The sequence below is a fragment of the Camelus dromedarius genome, chromosome 8, assembly GCF_036321535.1.
Source record: "Camelus dromedarius isolate mCamDro1 chromosome 8, mCamDro1.pat, whole genome shotgun sequence".
NCBI lineage: Eukaryota > Metazoa > Chordata > Mammalia > Artiodactyla > Camelidae > Camelus > Camelus dromedarius.
Window position 1 is genome coordinate 26,218,923 of NC_087443.1, and position 23,201 is coordinate 26,242,123.

The 23,201-nt window shown below is 47.5% G+C and overlaps 1 protein-coding gene across 2 annotated transcripts in view; it reads right to left on the bottom strand.

Annotated features, from left to right (window-relative positions):
• The window catches only part of ANXA11 (annexin A11), a 38,161-nt gene extending 24,293 nt beyond the window's left edge, over positions 1-13,868 (bottom strand). Inside the window, exon 1 of one of the 2 annotated variants that reach the window (XM_031461059.2) lies at positions 13,664-13,868. The gene's annotated coding sequence lies outside the window, so the exon portion shown is untranslated. The remainder of the gene's footprint in view (positions 1-13,663) is intronic. The other variant, XM_064487991.1, reaches the window with a different exon arrangement.
• Positions 13,869-23,201: the final 9,333 nt, after the last annotated feature.

The window sequence follows — 23,201 nt, forward strand, 5'->3', positions numbered from 1 at the left end:
GGCACGCAGCTCCGGCCCTGTGGCCCCCTGAAACCTGCCGGCACTACATCCACTCTGGGCCCAGCCCTGACTGAAGCCATTTTCTCTGCTATCAGCTGCCTTCCCAGACCAGGTCCTGGGGACTGAGAAGAGAAAGGAGCCCTTTCCCGGAAAGGGACCTGCAAGCAGGCACAGAGGCTCACACAGGAGGTCTCCCTACCAAGCCCTCCACAGCCCAGCTCTGGCAAACCAGGGTCACTGCGGTTCGTGGCGAGAGTCCCCTCTGACACCTGCCCACACCAAATGGGCTTCTGGAAGAACCAACACTTAGTCCAATGCCAACCCCAAATCCGGATTTCTGAAGAGTGGAAAGTGGCCACAGAGGAGGCTGGTGAACCCAGGTATGGTGTCATTATCTAGCTGACAACCCAGGCCTGGGATGTGACGGGGCTCAGGCTGCATTCCTTGGAGTCACCAAGGTTCTTGTGACAGATGCAGTGACAGAACCCCCCCCCCACCTAAGTCCAAGGGGCGGCCAGGAGCTAAGGAAACACCCCCCTCCGCCCAAAGGGGAACTGCAGTCTGTTCCTAAGTGCAGCTCAGGCTGGGGAGGCAGGTCTGTGTCTGTCAGTTTCACCACTTCAGCGTGGGGAACTGGCGAGGCTGCTCCCAATTACTGCATCTGATCAGAAGGGCTCCTCAGGACCCAACGAGAAACAGCGCAGGAGGGACCAGCAGGTGTTAATCAAGCCCAGGTCCCAGAGTGTCAGAGGCCTTCTTGCTGTCCCCGCTTAGCTCTCAAGGCCCTCCATTTCCTTCACAGTCCAACCCAAGTGCAGCTTCTCCAGGATCGCCTGGGCCTACCGGAGTGCACCCCACTCCAAGCCCGGCGACAGGTACTGTCTGTACAACGCAACCTGTCAGCAGCTCAGTTGGAAGGGAACTTGGGGAGCTCCTTCTCTAAACCCTTCCTTTGTCTGGTGGGGAAGGGGAAGGTGGGCAGCTCATCCAGGGCACACAGCCTAAGTTATCACTGGGTCTCATAACATCCAGTCCCAGGTTCTCTGCAGGGCCTTCTACCATTCCCAGTTACTCTCTTTCCCACACTCTAAACCAGTTCCACCGTCTTCCCGCAACATACACTCCCTCATCGAGAGTCACAAACATCACAGGGCAGTCACAAGAGACTTCTCAGCTCTGTCCTGTGAATTTTATCTACAGCCCACACAGCCCAGATAGCATCTTCTAACATTGCTGCTGGGCAGCCAGGGCAATACACAGGGTCTGGAGACCAACGACAATGGGTCCAATTCTAGCTCTACCACTTGCCGGCTGAGTGGCCTTGGGCATGTGGCTTGACTTCTTTTAGCCTTTCTCCTTACCTATAAAACTGGGGAAAATACATCCATCTTACTATGTGGTGGTGAGGGTCTAATGCACTGATACATACATATAAACCTATTCACCACGTAGCTTATTAGCATATAGCAGATACTCAGTTAATTTTAACTTACTCCCTAAGAAGCATTAGCCTAGGATAGCTAGGGTCTGGGTCCTAACACCACCACTTGCTGTGTGACATTTGCAGGACAACTAACCTCTCTGAATCTCCAAGTTGTCTGCAAAGGTATGACCTGTCCACCTACCTTGGAGTTACTGTGAGGACTGAATGAAGTAAGAACAGGGAAGACCTTTGTAAAGTATAGACAGTTCTCTCCACTGTGATCAACTCTGCCAGTGTTGTACTCTCACAAGTGGCTAAAGAGGGCAGGCTCTGATGTTTAGAAAGTGGGGGAAAGGGTCATCAAACACCCTGAACATACATCCACACCTTTTCAGTGTCTACCAGGTGTCCAGCCCACACAGTGAGGCGGGGAGCCTAACCAGTTGTTATGGTCACAAGTGCTTCAGGTCAAGGTTGGGAAGGGGGAGAGGGGAGCGCTCTTCAAAGCCCGAGGTCAAGGCACCATCGGGTTCCTTGATTAGATCCATCAAAAATATTCCCAACAGACAGCTGGCACCCTGATCCCCCAGAATCTGTGCCTATGTTGCCCTACATGACAAAGGGGCTTTGCAGATGCGATTAAGGTTACTACCCTCAAGATGGGGAGATTACCCTGGATTATCCAGGTGGGCCCATGAGTCATTTCCAGGCTGTGTTAAGGATGAAAGGAAAGAATAAGGAAAAATTAAGATGAAAAAGAACATAAGAAGTGTGACTGGGATTCCACCCATGCAGGAAGACGGCCAGAAGCCAAGGGGTGCAGAAGACAGTCTCTAGAAGCTGAAGACAAGGAAACAAACTCTCCCCAAAAGCTTCCAGGAAAAACCTGGAACCTATAACCCTGCCAATAAACACCAGGAGATGCACTAGACAAAAACGCACAACAGAAAAGTCATGTGCTAAAACACTGTAGCCACAGTGGCAAACAGTAGGGTGGTTCCTCAAAAAATGAAGCATATGACCCAGTAATTCCCCTACTGGGTCTGTACCCAAAAGAACTAAAAGCTGGACTCAAACATATTGGCACACCAATGTTCACGGCAGTTATTATTCACAACAGCCCAAATGCCCATCGACAGATGAGTGGATAAACAAAATGTGGTGTATCCACAACAGAATAGTATGCAACCTTGAAAAGGAAGGGAATTCTGACACATGCCTCAACGGGGCTGAAACTTGAGGACGTATGCTGAGTGAAATAAGCCACAGAAAGATAAGCACTACATAATTCCACTTATATGAGGCACCTGAGTAGTCAGATTCAGAGACAGCAGAATGGTGGGTGCCAGGGAGGGGCTGGGGGAAGAGTAGAATGGGAGGGGTTAGTGTTTAATGGAAACGGAGTCTCAGTTTTGAAAGATGCAAAGTTCTGGAGCTGAGTGGTGGTGGTGGTTGCACAGTAATGTGAATATACTTAATGCCAGTGAACTGCATACCTAAACGTGATTTAAATGATAAACTTTATGAGGTGCATATTTTACTACACAGAAAAGCTGTGTGGCTTTAAGCCACTAAATATATATAATCTGTTGCAGTGGCAACAGAGAATGAATACACACAGCAACCACTGCTCCTCTTCATTCCCCCATCCTCCATCCTTCCACAGGGTTCTGTCTGAAAAGGCCTCTGCTCTCTCTGTGTAAGAGATCAGTGCACAAGTCTACCTCACTCCGCAAGCTTTCTAAGACACGGGAAGCAATAAACCCAAGGCCACAAAAAAAACCCACTCCACCCGAGAAGGGAGAGAGAAACCCGGAGCTCACATCTCCTGGGAATAAGAGCTCAATAAAGCTTTGCTTGCTTGTATTATCAGTCAACATGAATCACCATGGTGAGACCTGGGGCCTGTGAGTGTGTTCTGTGTGGACAGCCCAGACACACCCAGCCAGCAATGCAAATATTCTCGGGAGGGGAAATGTGGGCAGTGTGATGTGAGGGCGGGATGATCATGCCCAGCCAGCTAGGACCAAGCAACTGGGACACCAGAGGTCACGCAGCCCTAGAGATGACTCAGTTCACTCCCACCCCACCTCAGCATCCCTGTCACAAATGGAGAAACTGACAACCAGAGAGGGGAAGTGACAGGCCCAGGTGACAAAGCAAGAGCCTCCCAGGGCTGGCTCAGGACTCCCACCACTTCCTGACCCCAAGCCAAGAGCCCACTGTCCAAAAGGCAGGACCCCAGCCAATCCCTGGATTTTCACCAGCATCTCTAGAGGGAGGTCCAGATTTTGTGGAGCCTGAAGCCTACATAATCTTAGGAGCCCTCTTTAAGCAGCTGATTTAGAAGACTTTTTTGCAAATTCTACAAAACTACATGACTTTGTGAATTCCCTGCTAGGGCCCCTCCCACAGCCTTGGAAGGGCCACATGCAAGTGATGGGGGTGGGGTGGTTTGAGGATTTGAACCTGAAGCTTAAGTTTCATTATCTTTACACTAATTCCATCTCTGGGCTCAGAGAGGTACCCAGCACTCTGGGCTACACTCCCTGTGGCACAGGAGGGAAAATAAAGTCCGGGCCTGCACCAGGCTTTCCCTCTAGCTAGGGAGATAAACACAAAAGAGCAGTTTCAGGATAATACCCAGAATGTGTTTAAGAGCCACTTCCAGGCAGAATGGAGATTAAGGCTGAGACTCAGGAAATGGCTCTTTGAGAGCAGGGAGGAGAGGTGGGAGGACACCAGCTTCTCTCTGATGGGCCCTGGCAAACCTAAGGCTCCCCCCTGTATCTCTCCCTCGCCCTTAAACGAGTGAGCCTGCGAGGGATCTGTGGCTGTCAACTTGTGCTGCCCAGAACCTGGAGCTCCCTGGAGGTTCTGGAGTTCACAAACATTTATTTTGTTGTGGGGAGGGGCGGGATGAGGCTGCAAAAGAGACTCTCCAATTTAAATTTTGTTTTAAATTAAAAAAATAGGAGTCCTGGTAACAAGGGTTCCACATCCCCACGTGGTGGCACACAGTGAGGGCTGCAGCTGCTGCGCCTGCATCCCAGGTGCCTGCTCTGGCTGCCCACTAGTCCCTACCTGGTCTGTCCCTGCAAGCTCCTGTATTTGTAATGAATGGAACAGGCATTCACCCAGGGCCCTGCCATGTAAGATGGGATGAGCCATCTCACCTTCATCCGCAAGTCAGTCACAGCTCCTCTCTCACAACAAATTGCGGGGAGATGGGTGGCAGGCCAGACTAAAGGTCTAAAGGCAGCAGGGAGTCCCCGGGCCTCTATCAGGGAGGCCCTGATACTGCCCAGTCCTGGGACAGTCTAGCTGCCTTTGGAAAGGCCCAGTCTTTCAAACCTAGAAGACTTGAGAGAGTATCTATTCCAGCTCCAAGTGGCTGAGCACTCCTGCCCTGCCTAGAATGCAGTGCTTCAAATAGCACTCATCGAGGGCCACTCTTCTAATGGTGACAAAGTCCCCAGACAGCCTTGTTCAGCTGGAAGCTGAAAAGAAATCCCCGCGAGAGCCTACAGATCATGCTGGAGAAGATGCTCTCTCAGAGCTCAGGTGGGGCTGGCCCCTGTGGAGGGGGGAGCCTAAGGCCTGCCAAAGGGCCCTGGGCCAAGAGTGACACTGTGCATTGCAAGAAAACAGAAGGTCCCTAGAGGTCTCCAGGTGCTGGAAAGAATGCAGGAAATGCATGTCTGTAGCTCAGCCAAGCCGATACCTCAGCACTTCCCATCTTCAGGATTTCTGATCCTAAAGCAGCCTGTCCTTGTCTCCTTTACACCTTCCTTAAGCCGAGTTCGATCCTGGCCTGCCTTTAAGCCAGATGCGAAAATTATTTTTTTCCAGGCCTCCCAGCAAGAGAGTCAGTGCCTGGGCTGTAGGACAGGGCTCTCCTCTCCTCCTCCACGGGGCAGGGCACGGCGAGGTCCCTGACACATACCGACAGGACACCAGTGGACCCTGACTCATCTCTTTCACATCCTGGTGGCACCTGTTCCAACGACCTCTTTGGTCAGAGTTTCTGGTACAGAGGCGCCAGGAATTCTGGGGGCAGAGAGAACTTATGTCAGACGTTCCCCTCCCATGACAAGGCCAGACCTCAAGGGATGTGAGAGGCGTCGGAACATCCCTGACTCTGCTGGGGCACCGCCTCACCTCTGAGCTGTGGGTGGCAGGTGCCGTCAAGCCCCTGGGCAGCACTCCACCAGCCCTGACCGTGCTTTCCCTGGCACTGAACAAAAACCTACGCAATGTGCTGTTAAACATTCAACCGCCCCCCCCACCAGCCCACACCCAGGAATCAAGAATAGCTGGAACCCACGCCAATCATTAGCCAGGCAGTGCCTCAAACTGCCCCCCGAGGCTGTAACCTGGGGTGGCCCGGCCTGGAGAAGCTCCAGGCAAAGGAGGCAGGGAGAGAGGCAACGGGCCAGTGCCCAGGCCCCACCAAGGGGCTGAACTTGAGCAAGCAGGTTCAAAAAGACACCTCTTAGGAATAAAGCCAATTCCCAGTGCACTGGCCCCTGGATTACACAGAAATCCTACAACATCAGAGCTGGAAGGGGCCTTCAGAAGATCCTCTGCTTCAACCAGCTTATTTTCCAGAGTGGGAGCCGAGTCCTGGGGAGCAGGCCCGCCTGGGGTCCCAGGACCAGCTGGGGCAGGACAAAGACTCAACCGCCTTTCTCGACCTCCAGGCCAATGCATCACAGCCCAGGCCAGCTCCCCGCAACTCACATACTTCCGGGTGCCATTCCACCTTCCAGGGCTGGAGAATGGCCTCAGAAACGTAAAGGCTATCCTGGGAAAGCCAGAATGAGAAAGGGACCCTGCTGCCTCCCGCTAAAGCCCCACACGATCATCCGCAGAGAAGGCATCATCTTCGGGGGCACTGCATCTCCCCAGGCTCCCCCGTGAGTTAACAACAGCAGAGAGCAGTGGTTGGTGGCCACTTGTTACGATCTGTATGGGGAATTAGGAGCCTCGCTGACCATCAGCCCAGCTCAGTTCAGGGTTCATGTGGCCTCTGCCCCCAGGGTCTCATGGAGATGGTCAACACCTGGATGTGTAACACTTGGAGCTGAGGAAGGTGAGTTGGGAGGAGAAAGCACAGTAGAATACTCTCCATCCCAAAGCTGGGTCTTGGAGGGAAACACCCCCATCCCCATCCCAAGGGGCCAAGATCAGGAGGTGGCTCCAAGTGGCAGGATGCACGGCTGCCAGACTGGACTATCGGGAACAGCCTGGAAGCAGCGATGACCCTCAGAGCATCGGCAAAGTAGCAGCAGCGACGTGCCTGTCCAGTCACCAGCCCACGGGCCCGGAGGCTGTGGTGCCTTGCACTGCCTGCTGGCCTGCCACTGTCATGAGACACCAGTCCCCTTTCCCAACCCGAGGAAGGCTGCCTTAGCCAATGGCAAAACTGACAAGCACAGTCATGGTTTCTGGTTGAGAACAGCAGTGGGTGGTGTTCCAGAAACTTCTGGTTGCTCCGCCTCCCCAACCATCTGCCCCCTTTTGCTTCCATAACAGAACATTCGCTGCAGCCTGGCACGGGCAGCCCCAAATACGGACCGTGTTTCTGAGCATCCCTGGCAGCTAGGCAGGGCCTGTCAGGAAGTCAGCTGTTCCGGGCCGAGCAGGTATGGGAAACACCTAGAGCAGCACCACCACCCGTGTGGGCCCCAGACTGACAGCATCAGCACAACCTGGGCGCCCATCAGAAGTGCAATTTCTCGGGCGTTACCACAGACCTCCTAAATCAGAACATCTAGGGGTGGGGCCCAGGAATCTATTTTAACAGACCCGCTAGGTTATTATTAAACATGCTCAAGTTTGAAAACCAAAGCCCTGGAGAATGCTGGGAGCGACTTTACGTAAGCAGCCTGATGCCTGGACAACCTCATAGAACAGACACTTATTAACCCTGGATTCCAATTTCTGTAGAAAGAGAGAAACTCCTCTCTTAAATCACGACCAATCTTGAATCCTAATGCAGGTAGGTGGGGAAGAGGAATGATGAGAAACTTAACCAAGACAGCAGAAATCAGGACAGAAATATCACTTAAGTATAATAAACAATAAACAGAAAATAAGACGCTGAATTCTCTACCAAAGACAGAAACTACCAAATTCAGCTTGTTGTTATTATCACTGCCTTCTACCATCTCCCCCCACCTCCCAGTCATGTGCTGATTACAAGAGAAACTTTTTATAAGTGAGAAAGAAAAATTAAAAATTAAGGCAAAGACATATTAGAAAAATACATAGAAAAACTAGAAATGGAAATACCAATATTAAAAACATGTTGAGGACTTCCCAATAATCCTGCCTCCGCAGGCTAAGGGTTTTTTCCAGCCATTTGTTGGCCATTTGCCTTTATCTGGAAACACAGAACTTGAAAACCTGCTCGCCAGGATTTCATGGGTCCACAAGGCTTAGGCCATTCCAGTCTCTTGAAAATAGTTTGCGTGACTTAAAGCACAAGCATAGAAAAAAGCGTAAGACTTGGGACCCAGGTCTTTATATCCGACATCTGGCCCTGGGACATTTTTGTGTACTATTCTGTCATATCCCTTGGGAAAAAAGAGCAAGTCCACCTTGCTGCCGCAAATGAGGAAGGAAACGTGTAACTGCAAGTCAGAGCTGTCCATCTCCTTGGACGTAAGGCATGGGGGGCAGGGAGTGGGAACCAACTGTAAGGGCATGGTACCCAGGCCTGGCCCTGGGCTCTGCAGGCAGATCTTTTTATCCATCCCTCCTAAAAACCTGGCTTTCGTGGGAAACACTGGGACAGGCAAGGATGGGGAGCTCACAATAATCGGGGCGCTGAGAGGCAGGCAGGGGCCTTATTACTACCACTCTGCATGACCCTGAGTGGACACTAAAGGACATGGCTTAACTCTCTGACTGCCTGCTGCCTGTACATTTCTGAGCCTTTCACTCACTATCTTATAAAATGCACTGAGTTAATAATTTTAGGACTGTATAGAATAAGGGATTCTCCCAGATTCTTGGCGATATACACTCCTAAAACACAGATTATATGGAATTTAGGGCCAAAGGCCAAAAACAATAAGCAACAAATGACCCCAGGTATAATTCACAAAGACAAGCTTGATAAACTTGCATATATCAAACATGCACGCCAAATCCGTAAATCCAGAACAAATATAAATTGACCTTGATTTTAAAATAGATTAAAATGAGAATTTCAGATCCAGCTCTCAGAATTTGATAGATCGATAAGCAAAGCCGAAGAGGGCAACCTCAAGATCACAGATGTCTCTGAAGTCTGTGTCCACAGAGAATACAAGCCCATGCACTTTTTCATATTGATTGTGTAGCTGGCCACAAAGAAAATCTTAACACAGCCCGACAAGAGATTTTGCCAATCACAGTCACTAATCATAACCCAATAAAGTTAGCAAACATTAAAATAGGATCATACCCCCGACAAAACTACTGAGAAATTCAGGATGCCACCTTCTAATAAGTCCTTGGATCAAAACTTATCTACATAATAACTAGAAAGCTATGGAAAGGTGAGCATTTCATACCAAGGCCAGTCGGCTACTGTTGTACTCAGAAGAAAATGTTGAGCTTCATGTGCTTTTTTCATTAGAATAAAAGACTAAAAATAAATGAACCAATTAGTTAAAAGTAGAGCAACAAAATAAGCCAAAAGTAAGAAGAAAGGAATAATGATAAAGGTTGAAATTAATGACCAACAAACAGAAAAACAGGTAGAAAGAATACAAAAAAATTATTTAGGAATAATTTCCAAATTATGTGACATATATTACATGAGGTATATACAGAGAGCTTTCCAGCATATCCAGTTAGAATCCCATTCTTTTTTTTTTTTTCAGAAAACTAAAAGTATTTATTTTAAAAATCAATACTTTTGCTTTTTAAACTTCTATTTTCTCTTACGAAATACTCCTGTTTTTCCTACCTTAGTAATTCATATCCTTTTTCACCCATTTGCTAGGGTTAAAACGTTAGGTTTCAACACTAATTTCTTCCTTTTCCTCTCCATATGTGACCAATTCACTGGCAAAGCCTTTCGGATCTGTCTCTTTTTATTTCTTTTTTTTTTCTTCCAGTTTTATTATGTAGAATTATTATAGTTCGACTGCACATGCACATTATATTGCATGTAAATACATATAAACAGTATATTGCACTTTTTTTTAGTTTTCGTATATGTACTAATTATTGTTTCTAAGAGCAGATTAGATCTTTAGCTTTTTAAACTTACATAGTTATCAAAGGAATAAAGCCAACCACAAAATAAGAATCAACAGAATGCGGTAATCCAATCATAAAGGACAGTCAAATGTGCTTACACATATAGAATCCCATTCTTAATATTTAGTAAAGACATTCTATATTCCAAGGCCTGTAACCTGTCCCTGATTTGGAAAACTTAGTATCATAAAAACGGCAACTCTTCCTCATAAATAAATACATTCAACATTCCAAACAGGATCCTATAGATTGTTTACTCCAACACTGTTTCAAATTATAAAAACAGTCAACAGTCTCCATACCCATCAACAAGGGAAAGGTTGAACAAATTATTTTACATTTGCACTACAGAGCAGCCAGGGGACAACCTAGTGGGGGTGGCCTCTGCTTTTGTGCTCACAGCACAGGGCTAGGCAACCAGTGGGTACTCACTAATGCTGAGTCCAATAGAAACATCCCTTGTCACAGCTTCCTAAAATAGCTGTGACCTTTTAGGAGGACACAAGCAAGCTCGCATGCGCTATCACCAGCACCGCCCCCATACACACCCTTTACCCCCAGGGATGCCACTGCCCAGGTTTCGTCAGCCCTATGCTCCCACCGCCTCCCTGTTATGAGCCTCTGAGTGTCTCCCTGTCCCTCACTCAGATTGCTTTCCATCTCACTGTCCTCCAAGCCAGCCTCTCCCCACACTATAGGTAAGGGCTGGAGGTACCTGACTTCCCTCTCAATTTCAGGAGCAATTCCTCCCCTATTTCTCTGCTAAGGCAGCGGAAACTTCAGAAGCAAAAGCCCCTGGAAGACTAGACCCTAAGAGATCACAGAGCCAGGAATCAGCCACCTGCACACTCCACCCCCAGCTTCAAGGTTCCTCGAAGGAACACACCCAAGATATCGCCATCGCCATCGCCATCACCACCCTCTCACTGATCTCAAACCCCTTTTACAAACATCTTCTCACCAGATTCTGCAAACAACCACCTGAGGTGGGCATTTTTACCATCTAGAACACTGGGACTCTGTGTGGCTCTGTGGCTTTACCAGGGTACCCAGCAGGGATGAACACTCTGTCTTTTGACCCCTCGGTTGTCCTCACCCATTACTTTCTCACGTCAGGAGCAAAGCCAGTCACTGTTCAGGCTACACTGTCAGGATCCTCCCAAACACAAACCACCACGTGATGTCACCCCTTTAATTCGTGGGGTACCTGAATCAGGGTCAGCAAGTGTAATGTGGTATGGTTTCAGGAGTTATTAGAAAGCTCCAATGAATTTCAACAACTCTTTTTAAAAATGCAAATTCGCAACAAGGAAATTCCAGTTTTTTCATTTCCCCTAAGAGCTTTCCTATCTAGGTACCCCTCAAATTGCTGATGTTCTGCAGGCAGTGGGTTCACAGGTGCTGTACAGAAAAATCCAGAGAAACTGGAGTCGGTCTGCTTGGCTGTGACTGCACAGCACACCTACACACAGAATCTTCACCAGTGCCCTCCCCCCCCCCAGGACCAAGTGCCAGGGACTGCTTCAGGCTTGAGGGGGAAGGGATGGCAGCTGAGAAGAGGAAGGAATAGGTGACCCAGGAAGAAGGAGCGGGAGCTCCAGAGAGGCCCTGGGTCCTCTGAACATCCAGCCGTCAGCACAGATTCCGTTTCTACGCTCACCTCCTGCCCGCACTGGCTTCCCCTCACCCCCTCTATTCTGCAGTGAATTCCCAAGAAAAACCCACACTCACCTATTTTTGGCTCAATTCTCACTCCTATCATCCCAAAATACCCAGCCTCCTCAAATCACATGGCCAAGGCATCACTAATCGATCTTGACCTTCTAGGTACAGCAATCCAGGATGAGCCCTGTCTACTATCCTGGCCCTGGAAACAGAAAGGAATCAAAGGGAGCTGCTACTTGGCCTCTCAGTCAGTTCCTACTCCCACCTCTCAGTCTGGACTCAGAACTTCCATCTCACTCTCCCCACCTTTTTTTTTTTTGCTTATCCAAATTCAGCTTCCAAGGTCTAATATTTTAACAACAGGGAAACTTTACTTCCCTGGCCTGCCTCTTTCACTCAGCATAACATCTGCTGAATACCTACATTAGGCAAGGTCCATCCTGGGTGCTCTGAGACCAAAAGACGAATGAGAAACAGCCCCCACCCTCCAGAGACCAAGGACGGGGCAGAGATAAGACGTGTGGCCATACAATGAGTACTGCAAGGCCAGTATCGAGAAGTGGTGTCAAAGGAGTGGAGGAGGAGGGCTGCGGGGGCTCCCAGCATGTCTTGTCCCTTTCTGCTCGGAGCAGGCACCTGGAAGGCTCCCAGAAGGGTGATGAATAACGGGCAGAAATGAGGGTTGGAGGGCAGAACAGCCTGAGCTAAGACAGAGGAACGGGTCAGAAGGAAAGCAGTTCAACTTGGCTGGACCTTCAGCTGCATGAAGGGAGTGATGGTTATTATTATAATTGTATTGCTGACGCTTACAGGTGATTACTTCTGCGCCAGGCTCTGCCGAGAGCTTTATGTTTAACCTGGGTGACGTCCACCTGGACACATGGGTATGGTGCACCAGCTACCACCTGTTCAGATCAATGCCCCAGCTGTATGGTCGTTAAGTATAATTAACTCATTTAATCCTCACAATAACCCTGTGAGGTAGGTATTATTATTACCCCCACCTTAAAGATGAGGAAACCAAGGCTCGGAGACTAGTAAGAGGTGAGATTCAGGAGGAATGCAGGAGCCTGAGGTACCAAGGTGCCAGCTAACTGCCCCGGCACCTCCCCTGGCCTCTCTCGTCAAGAACACCACAGAGAGTACCTTGCGGGAAGGGGCCCTGTTAATCCTCCCGGAATCCCCAACAACTGACTGAAACAAGGAAGGATTGAAGGAACACAATGAGAGCCAGTCCAGAGTGAGCAAGATAACACACCCTGCCTGTCCAGCTCCTGGACTCAGCCTGGCACTGCCCTGCAAGCTTTTGTTCCTGCTGAGGGGTGGGTGTGACAGAGGCTCACCCCTCACAGGGCCACTCCAAGCCCAGGTCAAGGCCGCAGGAAGCAGAGTGAAGGCAGGGAGGGAAGGCAGAATGGCCAGCCACCACAGATATGCTGGGTCTGTCCAAAAACACTCAATCTCCAAAGAACGGTCACTGATTAGAAGGGCAGGGACAGAAATGTGCCTGGCAGACCGTTCCCAGGTTCGGTTGGAACTGGCTGGCTTAGCTTCTCCTCTATAAAGTCCCAAGCTGATGAACTTCACAACTCTTCTTTAAGCCAACAGACAGGTTTCTACCTTTTTAAATCTTCAGGGGGCTGGATTGAGCCCAGGGTGGGTGGAAAAAGTCCAAGAACCCCTCCCTGAAACTGTAGCTCAAGGTTGGAGATGGGGGAAAGGCAGAGCAGGTAAACACACAGCACCTGGGATGGATCCCGCATTCTCTCAAATAAAGTGCCTTACAAATCAACTCCAACACTAACAGCTCCCAGGAATTTGTCTTTCCAGTTCCGGAGGAAAGTTCCTGAAGGCAGCCTCCTCTACTAGCTCGCCTCAGCACAAGCCATTCCCGGAAGGACACACGCAGTCTCGAGAACTCAGCGGAGTCAAAGCGGTCGTGGCCACTGGCCATCTCTGCACTAGCCAGTCGCCTTCTTGTCGCAGGTTCACCCGGTCTGAAGCCGGCCCCAGCCAGCTGAGCCCCTGAACCAAGCAGAGCGGCACAATCCCGTGGCCCGGGGCGGGGAGGTGGGAGGACCCAGACTGTGTACCGCCAGTCCACAGGGAGGGCAACCCCCCGTCTCTGACAGAGCTGGGCAGCCAGGCCGACGCAGCCCGTCCGGGACAAGCCCGACACTCGTCCCCTTCCCCCCATGCTATGCAACCAGGAAGCCGCAGGGCCGGGAGGGGAAGCGGGGCGGCTCGGGGCTTCCTGTAGGGGGCCGCGGCGCCCTGCCACCGCCCCGTCCTGTGCCCCGGAGAACCCTCACTCACCTGGCCACTGGCCACGGGGGTGGGGGACCGCGAGGGGCGAACAGGGACGCGGGCAGCAGCAGCTATCTCTGCAGGCGTCCCGGGCGCGGAACCTCGGACTGGCCCCGAGTTTTGTCCCACTCCCGCTCTCAGGGCGCTCGGGACGGCGGGTTCCGCAGCCGTCTGGGCGGGGCGGGAGGAGGAGCCCGCGGGTCGGAAAACTCCCGGGCCCGCTGCCCCAACACGCCCCGGGGCGGAGCCGCGCGCCAGGGGCTGGACGGGGTGGAGGCGGGGTTGGGTGAGGGGCTGGGCTGAACGATGGGCGTGGTCTGGTCCCGGTCCCGCCCCCAGGTGAGAGAGGTCTTGGCCCGCAGGCTGCGAGCTTCCTCTCCCAGCTCCTGGAGGAAGCTACAGGCCATCTCTCGCCAAAGGACACCACAGGCGTCCTTAGGTCATGACAAAAATATGATACAAATCCCGGTTCAGGGATATTTTATGAAATACTTGACCAGTACTCCTCAAAATTGTCAAGGTCATCAAAACCAAGAAAATCTGAGACACACACACTTTCACAGCCAAGAGAAGCCTAAGGAGAAAAACTAAAAGTAACATGGTATCCTGGATACGATGCTGGAAAAAGGACAGTAGATGGAATCTGAACAAAGTATGGAGGTTAATTAATCATAATGCATCAATATTGGCTCATTCATTGTAGCAAAACATCATGCTAATAAAAGATGTTAATAATAGAAGAAACTGGAGTTTACGAGAACTCGATTTGCAATTTTTCTGTAAATCTAAAACTATTCTAAAAAATTAAGTTTATTTTTTGAAAAAAGTTCACACATATATGAATGTTTATTACACTTAATAAATCTTTATAATACATATTAAATATTTAAGAAAATTTTTTAACTTAGATTCACTCTTCACTCCCCCAGTACACTTTTTAGGAGTGCCTTTCTCACAGTTAGATGTGCTGTTTACAAAACGGTATTGTAGAATTTTTCTGCAAACCATGCCTTTTTACTCACTGTACCTTAAAGGGTCTTTGTATGCAAGCGCACCTGGGTCAACTTGAGTCTTCCTAACCACTGCATAACATGAGTGATCTTGCGAGTCACCATTCTTTATCACTTAGTTCTTTACGAAAGGACATTTAGGTTGTTGCCTGTTTGAGGCTGTTAAAATTTTTTAAATAAAAAATAAAAAGCTGCTGATCCAAGTTGCATTTTTAATAGCGCAAGGAGTGGGACTGGACTGATCGCGGTAGGCCGAAAAGGAGGCAGGGGTGCGGATGCTGGGCGTAAGCCGTGCCCTCAGGCAGCCATGGCCGTCGGGCAGCCATGGCCGCCGCCCAGCTACGAACCCTGGGGGTCCAGTCATCTTCCACAGCCTCTCCAACACCCCCGCCGCCCCCAAGGCGCAGCTCTTTTTCGGGGCTGGACTGCATTTTTTGGAGATGATTGGGCGAATGAGGGTGAAACTCAGGCCAAAGCCTTGGGAGCGGCTCGGAGGAAACCGCCACCCCCCTCCCCGCCTCGCCCCGAAGCAGAAAAAGAGCGTAAGGTCAGAGGCACAAGGAGGCCCTCCCAGGATTGTTGTTACTCTAGTGACGACGCCCACAGCGGCACAGTAGCAGGAGTAGGAGCACGCGCCGGCTTGAAGCCCTCCTTCCCCCCGGAACTGGCGGCATTCCGCCGGGGCATCTGTTACCAGGAGCTCTCTCTGGGCTGGAGGTTTCATCCGGGAGGGTTACCCGGCACTCACCCAGCCCCTTTGCCTGGACACCCTGCGCCCTTGCCCCGCGGTCCCCTGCTCCCAGGTGGCCGCAAAGGCGAGCTTCTTTGAATGGCTCATTTTTCTTGTGGCTGAGCGAATGTTTCTTTAAATACCATATTTAAAAATAATAAACAAATCATTTAGGGTGAAATTCCTTCTATATGTAACAAACTTTCCTGCCTCAGAACTAAGTCTTGCGAGGCTAGAATGGTGAATAGCAACCACTGTGTTTTTTTATGGCTCAGTGGGAACACCACGTGGGGGGAAAGACTCTAGATTTGGTGTTCAAACACCTGGGTTGTAGCTCCAGTTCTGACACTTGGAAGGGATGCGTTCTCCAAGCCTTGGTTTTCTTGCCTATAAAATTTTCAAAATGATCTATAAAAAGTCGTAAAGTAACCTCTGCTTCATTGTTGCTAAGGGCTGATGCAAACGTCAAATGAAGTAGGGGAAAGTAAGTGCGTTGTGAAAAGCTCACGTGCTGTAGAGCTCTGAGTACTGTAATATAACCTTTTTAACACTGATTCGTTCAACTGACATGGTTGAATACAGCCAATGTAACCCAGCCCGCGCCCTGTGCTGGGTGCCACGGAAAGAGGTACAAAAGAAAACCCCCGTGCTCTAAACACAGCTCTCCTCTAATAGAGAAAAAATTAAATCGTAAATACCCCCACACGACAGAGGCTTGTAAAGAGGATCCCTGGGGTAAATGAGAGGCAGGTGAGAGACTGGGATCCAGGAAGTCAGCAGTTCATTCTTGCCAGACTTTGCAAAGAATCTCCCTTTAATTTTTAAAATCATGTCAATTCTTAAAAAAAAAAATTATCTATTGCTTTAATTCCTGCTTTTACCGTTGTAATTTTGTTCCTTCTACATTCTTTGGGTTTACTCTGGTGTTCTTTTTCTGGTTTCCAGAGTTGAACATTTAGGATCATTTATTTTCAGAATTTTTGTTGTTATTTTCTAATATTTATATAAGACTATAAATCTCCCTCTAAATCTTGCTTTAGCTACATATCACAAGTTTTAATATGCCATGCTTTTGTTATTTCTTAATTATAAATATTTTGGTTTGTTCTATTAGGATTTTATACTTAATTCATGGACTATTTAGAAGTGTGTTTTCCAATTTTTTTTTCAAAGTAATGGCTTTTTAAAAAACATTGTATCATAGATTTCTATCCCTAATGCTTGGAGATGAGAAAATGTGCTCTTTTTAGAATTTATTAAGACTTTCTGTTGCCTCATATACAGACCTTGAATGTCCCAGTTTTTGTGAATGTATATTCACTCTTTACATGTGCAAGATTCTCTCTATCTCTCCATCCAGGTGGCTACCTGGTTATTTAGATTGTTTATATCCTGAGGGTTGTTTTTTTTTTAGTGGAGGTACTGGGGATTGAACCCAGGGCCCTGTGTGTGGGCTCTACCACTGAGCTATGCCTACTCCTTGAGAACTTCCATGCCTATTTAAAATGAAAGTTCTCAAGGAGTAGGCATAGCTCAGTGGTAGAGCCCACACACAGGGCCCTGGGTTCAATCCCCAGTACCTCCACTAAAAATGAAACAAACAAGCAAACAAAGTGAAAGTTCTCTCTAGCGAATATACTTGAAAACGTAACCTATACATTATAACATACACATGTACAAAATTCACCTTTTTTACAATTTCAGGGAATATGTTTTATTAGAACTCTTGTGTAATGAAGCACAAACTTTAGGAAAACTTAAAGTGCAAATTAAAGTGTGCCTGCATGTGAAATTAAATGTATTAAGCATCTCACATCAGATTATGTCTTAGCTTATGTGATATATTTCATCCTGATACAGTCTGTAAATTCCAGATGCATACACTAATACTCAGTTTTATGATAACTTTATATGAATACTTACCTCTACAAGGATATCACAAACCTCAATTCACTGCTATAAGAAGAACATCCGTGGTAAACTGGAAAATACTTGTGTCAGTTTGAGAGGTATCTACGATTAGACACTGCACAAGAAAACTTAAAATGGTCTGAAATCTCATAGCTCATATATGAAACTTGGTGGAAGTCTTTCCAACTTTGACAGGAGTTACAAAAATGTACTTGATACGACCAGTAGCATTAACTGTTTGCAGTGAGAATAGCTTGCTTTTGCAAATTTTACTAAAACATTTGACCATACTGGAAGAAGACTGAAGTCCGTTCCTATTCTGTCTAAAGAAAACCAACACTATTAGTAAATTCTCCCTGTCTGAAGATTTTTCTTCCTAAATATTTCTTGCATCTGACCCCCAGTCTCCATCCCATAAGTACCACTGTCCTAGTGTCTAGGACCTTATGATTTCTAACCTGGTCTTGTGCAGGAGCTTTCCAACCGGTCTTCCCAGCTCCAGTCTCATTCCACCCACACTTGCCCTCCAGAGCAGCATACGATGCCATTCCTTTAGAACCATCCGGGGCTTTTCAGGAAAGGTTAAGCCCCTTAACCTGGAACATAATACTGTGCCCTGCCTCTCCCCTTGCAGCTCACACAACACTTATCTCTCTCAAATGCCAATTGCTTGCAGTCCCCCGTCCGCCACCACACCATGCCATATCCCCACACCTTTGCTCTTGCAGTGTCCCAGCCTGCAGCATCCTTCTCTCCCCTTTTTCTTCAGCTGCTCCTATTCATTCTCCAAGATTCTGCTTACTTGTCATCTTTCCTAGAAACTCTCTGACTTCCTTTTCCATGATAGTGCCCCAAACTCCAGAAATGACAGGAAAGGAAAAAATTAGGGTCCTCAAAAAAGATGACAAATGTTCAGAGAATCAGAAGTGCTGAGGAATTTCTAAGAAACTGAAAGCAGACTCAGTGAGATTTTCAAATTACAGCCCAGCTCGTGAGTGTCCATGACATATCCTCTTGAATGTATATACTACAATATATACAAAATATATATGACAAAAGTGGGAGCAGCAACAAGGGTACTCCGTGCCCTGAGGGGAGGGGATGCCTGGAGCAAAAGGGTTACTGCTGGGAGGGTTAGACAAGCATTCCCATGGGAGCAGCTAGATGAGCTGGCTCCTGAACGTCTCCCTAAACCCCATCCTTGCATATAAGGTGGCCAAGACAGGAGGGTCTGTCTCCAGGTGCCAGCTGTGTTAAGGGAGCAAGAGGCAGGGCAGGGCCCAGATGGATGGCAAAGCCAGGGAGGGAAGGGTAGCAGCTGAGCCCCAAAGACCAGCCACAAGATCACCCACCCCATGGGGCCTCCTGCCCATTCTGCACTCTCCCCAGAAGCAACATGGGACACACACTCGGGACATGGTTTTCACCGCCCTCAGAATGAGTTACACACGGGCAGATTTCTTGCAGGAAACCTCATGGGAAAACACAAGTTCATTGTCAAAAGATTACATATCATTTAAGAAGCATCAATACTATGAAAGGGAGACATAACTGAGGAAACATAATAATCATTGCTAATATTGACCGAGCATTTATACATCAGGCACTATTCTACACATACTGCATACATTAAAAAAAAAAAAAAAAAAACTTTAACCTTACTGTTGTCTTTTATGGTAGAACTGTTTTTATTCCTATTTTACAAATGAGGAAACTAAGGTGTAAGCGATTAAATAACTTCCTGCAAAGTCATTCAGCTTAGTGTGAAGCAGAATTCTGCCACCCCAGGCTGTCTGCCTCCAGATTCCTAGATTAAACAGAACAAATAGGACAACCAGTACTGAGCTTTGAATTGGATATAGTTCATATTCCCAAATAAGTGAAGATGAAAGAATCAATTAGAGATGTTAGAAATGAAAAATATATTATTTATAATTAAAGTGAAAAAACTGCCTCAGTGGATGAGCTAAGCAGTAGAACGTGTGCAGTTTAAGAGCACCTGAGCTGAAAGACGGGACCAATCAATTTTCCCCTAAAACAACAGGAAGGGATAAATAACTAGAAACTAGAAAAGAAAATAGACATGGAAGATAGTTCCAGAAATGCCGACATCCATCCATCAGGTGTTACAAAAAGAGAGACCAGAGTAACAATGTCTGGTGCAATGTGGTTGATTGGCAACACAAGTTTATTTCCTCTTCCTCCCTAAATCTCCGAAAAATGACAGCGGAGGAAAAGCAAAGGTAAGATCCTACAAGGGCAGAGGAACAAACGAGAAGAAAATAGTGGACAAGAATTTTTCACACACTTCTGTTGTTGTTGTTGGTTGACTAACTGAATAGATCATATGCTTCCAAATGGCAGTTTCCTATTTTCCATATACTTGGTCAACTCGATGAATTTTACGTGTTTCTAAAAGCCCTAGCTAAAAGTTCACTTCATTTGCAAAACTGCACACAATCTCTCTCCTCTGACAGAATCTCATCTGCACATTTTATAGGTTATTTATCCCCAGTTCTACCTTGTATTCAAGTGATTTATGCATTTGTTGTTTTTGCTCCAAGTCAAGGACTGTTCTATAACTGAAATTCCTTCTTTTGAAACCCTGCCCCTAAAACCTAAGAGAGTCCTCATAGAAAATTAAGGATTAGAGGAATCCTTCATTTCTTTGAGAGGAAAAGCTGTCAAATTGGGACTGGATCATGGGAAGCCAGGTGACTTTGAAAGGTAGAGGGTGGATGTGCAGGGGGAATATGGTAGAACATCCTGTTAACACAGTTTTAGATGATAGACAACATGGAGGGGCAGTAACTGACTTGGCAGAATAGGGGGTGCTTTAAGTTGGGTGCCTCTAGAGGGAATAAACAGGGAGGAGCCAGCTATTTCTCCCTAGCCCACCCCCAGAGTCTCAGAAAGGCTTAGCCCTTAAAGATGCATTCAGAGCAACAGAGGCACAGGCGGAAACCCTAAGCCATTTTCCCCAGCTCATTCAGGTAGATGTGGGAGAAAGGAGACCTACTTGTCATATAAATTGAATTGTGGGGACCACAGAATGCTAGATGGAAGACAATGAATTTGGGAGGAGGAGGTAAGGTACTGAACTAAACAAGGACTAAGCCAAAATCTGCATATTGAATAGTGGGACCCTGGTCCCCAGGTAGCGAGCATCCTGATTTACAATCCACAAGCAGAGAACTGGAGGATTCATCCTTGGAGAAAATGAGCATCCTGGACAAAGGTCCTCAGTGCAGATGCTGATGGATGTTTAAACACCCTGCAGTGAATTCCATCAGTCAACAAGCCCTACTCCCCAAGCAGAGATTCCAGTCCATGCTTTGTGCCTCACCGCTAAATGCAGGTGTCCAGCCTGGGATCACCAGCTGGTGAGAAAGGCCTCTAGGTAGGGTGATCCACTATCCTGCTTTACCAGGGACTGAAAGGTTTTCCAGGACATGGGGCTTTAAGTACTAAAACTGGAAACGTCTCTGGCAAACCAGGATGAGTTGGTCACTCTCCGCCAGCAAGTATGAGCAAGATCTATAAACTTGGCTTTTGCTAAATAATTTGCAAGCCTGATCTTCTCCGTGCACAACTTGCAAGCTGTGAGCAAGGTCATTTGCTATAATTTATAGGGTATTGAGGAAAAATCTGCAAAAAATTGTATTAAATGTTCTGTGACTTTTGCTGATCCTTTCCCAGCCTTTGATCCAATATGTAGGGGAAAATAACATGGCCTACATTATTTGTCATTTCCAGTTGGGTAAAACAAAGATGTGTTCTGGCTCCTTTTATTATTAACTTGATCTTTTCTTTCTTTCTTTTTTTTTCTTGTTGAAGATCTAACTGGCTTTATTCAATGATTATGAGTCACGAAGCATCCCATCTAGTAAATCAAAGGTCATTCTTAACTTGATCTTGACTCACTTGAAACCACTTTTGGATGGGCTGCAGGTTTGCTTCCTGCTGGACTTGGTGCAGCCCACCAGCCAGTGTCAGTTGGGAAAGGTCAGTGTCTGTGCCAGGCAGGTAGTTAAATGTGGTCTCACTGCACCATCCTGCCCTGCACCAGAGAACAGAAAGTCAAGCATTCTCTGGATGCAAATTACCTGATTTTGATGTCATGGACCAGGAATGGTCTTAATAGGCAATGGATACTACTGTTTCCTTACTTCCAGAAATAAGGGCTACCAATTTGGGATCTGAAATAATAATTTTAATAGGTAGCCTCCAACTTCAGGTAAAGATTTACAGAAAATAATTATAAATAGTCGGTTACCTTATTTAGTTACTTTCGGAGTAACTTTCACAGCCAGTTTAACTGGCAGAACCTGTTACTCAAAGTGAGATGTGCTGCAGAGTTTTGCATGTGTGGCCAAACAGAGTAGATGGTTAGCAACCCACTTTACCATTTCTCCAGGCTAATTCTTATTGCTATCGCACATTAGGATGTGGAACTGTGGGGCCTCGGTTACCCATTTGCTGCATTGTGAGAGAACTCTCAAAATCCCTCCCAAAGCAAATCTTGGCTCTGCGGGCAAGGACTCCCTTGATGCACTTTGGAGGGGATGTGGGTTGGCCTTCTCTTTAGGAACATGATCTTACTGGCGCCTGAGTTTTCATGAGAGGATCAAATTAGTCCCAGCCCAGTTTATTATTAAGGCATGTGGCCCATTTCTTAGTTGGCAATGGAAAGTACCAACACTCCAAGTAGAACCTACAACCCGTAGCCACAAAGTATTTTTCAAAAGCTTCGCTAAGAGAAATGCTGTTTGTGGTCAAATGCCTATAAAGTATGTATTCTCTTCAATCTCTTACACGTATATTCTTAAATATATCACCAGTTCAGCCAAAGCAGCAGAGTTCTGTGCTTTGACTACCTCCTGTGGCTTCTTGGAGAATTACTTTTCATGCTTTCTGCTTCGGTTGGTGGCCTGAAGGACACAGAAGGACATTATGCAAAATACAGTTTTGAACGTTGAACCCCGGTCTGTTGTAGGGATGCTGTTGAGGGCGTTGCTGAGTGTATTCGCAGCGGCCTCTCTACAAGGAGCACTCAGAAGTGAATGTGCTCTTTGGCCTCACCATCTGGAATAATTGCTTTTTCTTAGCAACCTGCAAATACTCTGGGCCTTATAATGGGTCGGATTTCCCTCTCCCCGTCAGCTGCTAGGTTCTTAGAGCTAAACTGGTAAACAACCATGAGGTCACACAAAGGGGACTCAGGTTGGCACCACTGATGGCTATGGAATCTGAGCGTGGGGTGCTGGCAGGATGCTCTACAGCCATGCCTGCCAAGTTGAGTGTGAGGGGATCCCCTCCCTGGAGGGCTGGAGGTGAACATAGGTGCCTCTAAACCAGTCTGTAGAGGGGCCTTCAGATCATCCTTCTCCCTGAGAGTGAGGGACAGTAGGGTGATGACATGGGGGAAGAGAAATATCTGGTCCTATACCGTCTGCCTCGTCAGCTTTCTATCCTGTGACACAGGTGACATGATTGGGAGCCTATGGACATTGAATGCGAAGTTAAACACTGTGTGCTTTGCATTGTTTCACCCATCACGGTCCCCAGGGCAAGGTACATCCTCACCCCAAAGTTCACTTCTAGTATGTGAGCCGGGAAATAGTCCACTGTAGATGTTAAAAGTGTGGGCTCTGGAGTCAGAGGGCCACGATCAAACCCCACCTCCACTCCCTAGCCGAGCGGTTTTGGGTAAGAAATTTTGTCTCTTCATCTGTAAAATGCACAGAACTGCTTACCAAACACAGTTATTACAGGAGACACACTATACAGCTAGTGTGAGTCATTTAGCACAAAGCTTGACACGCAATAGATGTTTACTATGAAGAAATACATCATGACTCTAATTCGAAAAGATACATGCACCCCAGTGTTCATA